Genomic DNA, 7,392 nt, shown 5'->3' on the forward strand with positions numbered 1-7,392 from the left:
CCTTGCACATCTAATTAATGGGCAAAGGTTTCCGACTTTTTTCTTACCTTTCTTTCTTTGCCTATTCCACGAGTGGTAACGTTAGGCTCCAATGACTGGCTGTTTTAAAATATAGCTAATATCGAAACAAAATAACCCAGCTCATAACTTGCAGGTTTGCTTAGTGGCAAACTTTTTTCATTTGATTGCTTCAGCCGCCACCCGCCTGAATTTAATTAAAATATTATTTTTCGTCACGTCATCCGCCCGATCCGCGGTTTATCCGCATCTCTAGTGTGTGTGTGTGTGTGTGTGTCTGTGAGTTGGCTCGGCCTTCCCTCATGCAGTTTAATTGGTTGACATCGCGTGTATGATTGACAGGAACAGAATGTGAGGCTGATCAGAGTCAGACAGTCGTTTCGAAAAAAAAAACATTCGTTTCGAATGTGTGTGCTCCTTTAGGCCTATATAATTTTTTTTTTTTTTTTTTTTTTTGAATTTGTCAATTATTTTAAATAAAATTAAAATTATTCATTATTTCATTATTACATAGTGATTTAATTTCTATAGGCTATAGCCTATATTTTTTTAGCAGACTTTTTTTTTTCCTGTCCTGGACTCGGTCTTGACTCGGACTCGAACCTCTTTGGACTTGGTCTTGACTCGGACTCGAACCTCTTTGGACTCGGTCTTGACTTGGACTCGACTAGTCCTGGTCTTGGACTTGTCTTGGACTCGACAAAGGTGGTCTTGACTACAGCCCTAAAGCCAAAACAATCTCTGTTACCTTAAATTATACGTTTGTTACTGTAAAGCCGCTTTGAAACAATCTACATTGTTAAAAGCGCTATATAAATGAAGATGACTATTTCTGAATAGGCTAATAATAAAATGCGTTGTTTTACAACGATGTGACGCGCGCGTGTTACTCTCAACATGACCCGGTGCACAGCGCACAAGTGCGCATCCTTTAGATATAGCCTAAATTATAGGCTAATACATTTTAATAAAACTCAAGGCCTACATGTGTTCTGTTGTTCTCTGTTCTCCGGTTGTTAGATAGTCAGTCTGAATGCAGTTCATGTGTGAACATTAGGCCTATTATATATAGGCTAGTCAATGCATTATTCTTTCCTTTTTGTTTTAATGTTTTAAATATTTAATTTACAATTAATTTAATTATTTTTTTAAACAAGATAAGAGCTGCAGCAGCGGAGGACTCTTATTCTGCAGTACGGAACTAAGGAAGAACTGGGCTGCGTTCAGCCCTGACAAAACACTGCACAACGTTTTTTAAACAGAACCGGTGATGCGTTGAACACACTGTTCTGATGACGCAAGAGTTGCAACTATGGCAGCTGAGAAGAACATCCCAATCGAGTGAAGGGATTGCTGAAACTGAAGCACACATCTTACCTAATTCAGACTAAAACACATCTATTTAGCCTCACATACTGACTTTATTTGTAGTTCATACTGTTTTAATACCCTGTATTTTCTTTCTCATTTTTAGGAAAAGCACTTAATTACCATTGTTTATTTCTATACCAAATGTCATACACTTGCAATGAAGCTAAAAATATAAACAACTACATCATTATGTTGATATCCTATATTTTTAAAATATACTTACGACAAACATGTCTTCTAATATCCTCAGTTGTTGCGTATACCGAGCTGCATCAAACACATTTGTAAATGACTTTCCTTGAACCCATTGTGCGAGTTCACTTTAATACCACGTGCTTTATATACATGTTGCTGCTGATTGGACTGCAGTTCTGACACACCCACCAAACAAGAGAAAACGTATCTCAAACCCCGTTGCACACCGGTGCACGCCGTCTCCAGGAAACATGACGTTCAACCCGGAAACCGTAGCAAAACGTTGCGCACCGATTTTAACTTGAAAGTGCCCCTGATGACGGGACAGTTTGATCTTCGGCTGACAAATCAGAGGAAAGGGGCGTTTCATTCCCGCCCACGTGTAGAAATCGAATATATTTATTCATTTTTCTACCTCAGAACGAAAAACGAAAAATCAAGCTGAATTCTTGTTTTTCGTTTTTTTGGAAAAATTAAAAAACGAAAAAGGAACTGTTTTTTCTACTTTCAATATTAAATAAAAACAGTGACTGAAGGAATGATACATGGGTCCGTGTACTTTTTGATCATTTCATTTCTGTTTGGAATGGAGTAACAAGAAATGAAAATCAGCTCGTTTATTCGTTTTTTTGTTTAGTTTGAAAAACGAAAAATTTGATTTTGGCTCGATTTTTCATTTTTCGTTAGTGGTTTACAAATCGGTTTATGGGTTCAATATTTCATGTGCACACGTGGGCGGCGCTGAAATGCCCCTTTCATCTGATTGGTCAAAACGCTCTGCCTTCAGTAAGCTACGAGCTTTTCTTTCTGTCAGGCAGAATAAGAGTCAGTACGAGTGCGACACTGACAAATGCACTTGATAATGTCTGAAACCACCACTCACTGCTAACTACGCACAATATTTGAAGCAGAAATATGTTGCTGGTCACGTAATTCGTGCTGCTGCGACTTGCAAGCAACACCATTAATGTGAGCCACAGTATATGACAGATTATTTTAGCATAATGTATTTCCCATTGATAAGTACAGTGCAAATAGTTCTGTCTCTTTGGATAAAAGGGAAGAGGAAATAAAAATCAATAACAGGCTGAACTGTACCATGATAATATGTCCGTAACATTAGATGTCAAAAACTGCCCTCACACATTTGTGGATTTTGAAACACTTCTAGCGTGGACGTGCAGACAAATCCACAAATAAGTGGACTCCACCCTCCGTTTACTCAAGCCAATCAGATAACGGCCACATTGAGCTGACCAATCGTAGCACGTTCTCACTACAACCAATCACGTTAGGCTTTACAATCAGGCTGGTCTTGCCCTCAAATAACTTTGCTCATTCATCTGCATTGGCTCAAATAGGAAGTGTAAGGCTAAGGCCTATAGAATTGCTAAAGTAAAATATGTTTAAAATTTGGATTTCGTTAGAGTTATGGATTGCGTTAGACCATTAGACTGTGTATGAAGCCAAGACACATTTTTATGAGCCTTTGAAAATGCCGCTTAAATCTCTGTTATGAGAACAGCGCATTATTACTATTATTAATCCATTACTACGGATACTGGATGCCTGTGCTGGCATTTCTCCTGCGGTGTTGCTATCAGTGTGTGAAGAGTGGGAGAACAGGGTTGCATTGACAATCCAACACAATGGGCAGCACATTGAACACATTTTATAAGTGGTCAGAAACTTGTAAATAACTCATGAACGAATAAAGTTACGTTGAAACCAAGCACACCATTGTTTTTCTTGTGACATTACCAATAAGTTTGATGTGTCACATGGCCCTCTTCCTATTGAAAAAACAAAAGTTGTATCCAAGATGGCCGACTTCTAAATGGCCACCATGGTCACCACCCATCTTGAGGAGTTTGCCCCCTCACATATACTAATGTGCCACAAACAGGACTTTAATATCACCAACCATTCCCATGTTATTACGGAGTATCCATATAAATGGCCCACCCTGTAGAAGTGTGACGTTATTCATGATAGAACAGAAAGGCATCAATAAGTTGCTGACTAATGAATAACTGGATTCAACCTCGTGATAAATACGTGAGTTTGTGTAATATAGGTGAAATTACCACTTTTCCCACTTCTTCAGTCAAGTTTTAAATCTAAGCTCTGTGAATCGAATGATCTACAGAGAATTAAATATTAAATAGTATTTTAAACATTAAATACCTGTACTATGATTCCCTTTGTTTGTAGAGAATATATAGGTGGGTTCTTTTTAAACGTGTGACATGTTGTTGCCTTTCAAGATATATCATCCATTTAAAAGTGAAATGCCCAACAGAGAAGCGATTTGCATTTATTTATCCGTTAAAACACTTGATCACACAAATAATATTTCATATGAATCAGACTTAATATTTTTTTTTTATTGTAAAAGTTACTTACAGCATCCAAAATAAATGCAAAGATGTACTCTTTAGTGATGGTCATTTGGGCTGATATTTGGTATTCTACATAATATTTATGTCCTATAGCTATTTGTCACCACGATAGTGATTTAAAAGACAAAATCATCCGTTTTGCTATTTCTTACATCGTGTCTACACTGGACAAAGCAAATGTGCAGATTATGTGTCCTCCGTGTAGTTGCGTGTATAGCCGCTACTTCAGAAGAAGAACAGGCATACGTTTATTATCAATGAATTATGGCGTCGCACTGCGTCCAGTGTCACGATTTATGAATTTTCATGTAGCCAGCACTGGTCAATAAGGAAGATTATAGACAAGTCATATATCTGCAGGTAAGAATACAGACGTCATGGGCAAAATGTGTCAACATTGCAAACATATTAGTTTTACATTATTTGAAACTGCTATGGTAGCAGGGAAGCTAATGGGGCACTATATTTGCTTTTGACGCGCTGTGTCGCGTCGCTTGAGTGCGGTGTAGGGAGTGTTATGATGCTCGGGATCTGTGATGATCATAATTTGGGTGTAATCCTGATAGAAATATAAAAGATGCCTTAAACTCCAACAGTCTTTTGGAAATGGGCATTTTAACCACGCAAACAGTTCAATTTGAATGAAGTGCCCATAGATTGCAGCTCCATTTCAAGGGTGCAAATATCTTCTAAATGAATCAGATTCAGTTACCGCCCGGAGTGTAAAGTCTAACGTGATTGGCTGTAGCGAGAACGTGCCACGATTGCTCAGCTCAATGTGGCCGTTATCTGATTGGCTTGAGTAAAGGGTGGGTGGAGTCCACTTGCGTTAGGGGATTTACAAATGCACAAGAAGCAGTTCACAAATAAATGCCAGAGTTGTGTTTGTGACATACAACACATTTGTAAATATATATATATATATGTATATATATATATTTTTTGCAAATTCTTTGCATTTTATTTATTTTTAAGTTTTATAAATTTTTGTGAAACTCTTTACATTTATTTGTGGATCTTAATCTATTTATTTGTGAATTTGATCATTTTTGTGAATCTCTTTACATTTGTTTGTGAATCTCATTCTATTTATTTAAAATAATGCAATTCTCACTTCAACTCCGTTCTGCATAGGAAGAGGCACAAGGCAGGGTTGCCCCCTTTCACCTTTGCTCTTCGCTCTAGTCATTGAACCCCTAGCAGAACTTATTAGACAGAGCAAAAATGTCCATGGCATTACAGTGGGAGGAGAAGATCGAGCATCATTGTATGCCGATGACGTATTAATATTTGTTCAAATCAGACCAGTCTATTCCTGTATTATTGGAATGTATTTCTTATTACAAAAGTCTCTCTGGCTATAAAATAAATCTTAAGAACACCTACAATTAATCTCCACTTTCCAAATATCAGACAATGGCTTCAGACATCTTGAAATTTTTATCATAGCTTCACTTGATGATCTTATAAACAATAATTATTCCCTTCTTATAGAAAAAATCAAGGTCAATTTGACAGCCTGGTGTTTACTTCCGATTTAATTTCTAGGGAGAATAAATGTAATTAAAATGAATATCCTTCCCAAGCTCTTATATTTATTTCAACCTATACCTAGTTATTTAGCAAGTTCCTTTTTCAAAAACTTCAATAAACACCTTTCAAAGTTTATTTGGAATAGTAAAATGTTATTCCAAACTAATATAGCCAAACGACAAAGGTGGGATTTACTGAAGCTTAATAATTTAAAACGCAGTGCAGCTGCACAGCGAACACAGCAGAGCGTTTAGCTCGCCCATTGGCTGTGCTGCGGAAACTGCACATCCTATGGCGAGGCGCCTCTGACACATGAGGGATCCATAGGCGGATCCAGCCTTCACGAGGCAGACGGTCACACGTCTCCTTCGGCGGATCGGACGACGAACACGACGACAGCCTCTCCATTGCTGCGTCTGAGGAAGAGTGGTCGGCTCGGTTGACCCCGCCCTCTCACAGTCTGGTGCTAGCGCTGCTGCTACCAGGACTAATTCTGATGGCGAAATGCTGCGCATCCTCACTGCGGCCATTTCAGACCTCGGTCTCGAGTGGGCCTCGCCCAAGGAGCCGCCTAGGAGTCAGCTGGATGGATGGTTTCTGCCAGGGCACCAGCAGGCCCCCGTCACAAGCCAGCGCCCTTCTTCCCTGAGGTCCACGATGAACTCATGGCGCGTGTCATACTCAGCATACGCGAGCGCTTCCGCTACGCTCTCCTCTGTTGATGGCGCAGTGGAAAACGGTTATGAGAAGCTACCTCCGCTCGAGGAAGCAGTCGCTGCTCATCTCTGCCCACCCACTGCTTCTGGTTGGAGATCTAGAGCGGTACACCCCTCGAAGCCCTGCCGTAACACTTCAGCCCTCGCTGAACGCGCCTTCTCAGCTTCCGGCCAGGCTGCATTGGCTCTGCACACCGTGGCGGTGTTACAAGTTTTTCAGGCCAAACTTCTCCAAGCCAGAACCCTGAGGCATTCCGTGACCTGCGCAGCGCCACAGACCAAGAGCTGCGCGCTACAAAGGCTACCGCCCAAGCGATCAGCAGAGGCATGGCTAACCTTGTCTAATTCGAGCGCCACCTATGGCTGAACCTCACTGACATCAAAGAGGCGGAAAGGATGGCTTTCCTCGATTCACTTATCTCCAGCATCAGTCTCTTTGGCCCGGCTGTGAAAGGGTTTTCTGAGAGATTCACCGAGGAACAGAAGTCTTCTCAAGCTATGAGACACTTCTTGCCTAAACGCTCCAGCTCTGCCTCGAGCCGCCCTAAGAGCACGTCGCCTCCTCATCCAGCGAAACCAGCACCTCGGGTTTCTTAGCCCCGCGGCTAATACCCGTCATCGCTCACGATCAGCTAAGTGCTACCCGCTGCCCCGGCGCCAGCCGGTGAACACAACACAAGATTAAATGAAATACATTTTCTCATATTTATTACCTCGTTATTTCATCTGACTCCATATATGAAAAAGGTTTTAATGATATCTGAGTAACATTAAATGTGGGGGAATGTTTGATTATTCTATTCAACTCTTTACTTTATATTTTATCCATTCAGATCAGGAAACTATGTTCACGATAGTTTCGGGTAACTAAACGGAGGTAATTGGCTAATACCCTAGACGGTCGCATTTACGCTTACACAATCAAAGATATATGGAAAATAGCAGATGGAAAATAGCTTTTGCTAACTCTGGTACAAAACATCTTGTCATAAGATTAATGTATTTTGTACAGCCCCCTTGGTTCGAATACACTTGAATTAAAGTAACATTTTCTTCAGACAGAGGTCATGGCCACTAATACAGTTATATGCCGACCAATATTACATCTCTTATAGTACCTTTGGTTTGGTCATGCCATGGTTTCCCATGTAGACTTG

Source organism: Rutilus rutilus (genome assembly GCF_951802725.1).
Source record: "Rutilus rutilus genome assembly, chromosome: 8".
Classification (NCBI taxonomy): Eukaryota; Metazoa; Chordata; class Actinopteri; order Cypriniformes; family Leuciscidae; genus Rutilus; species Rutilus rutilus.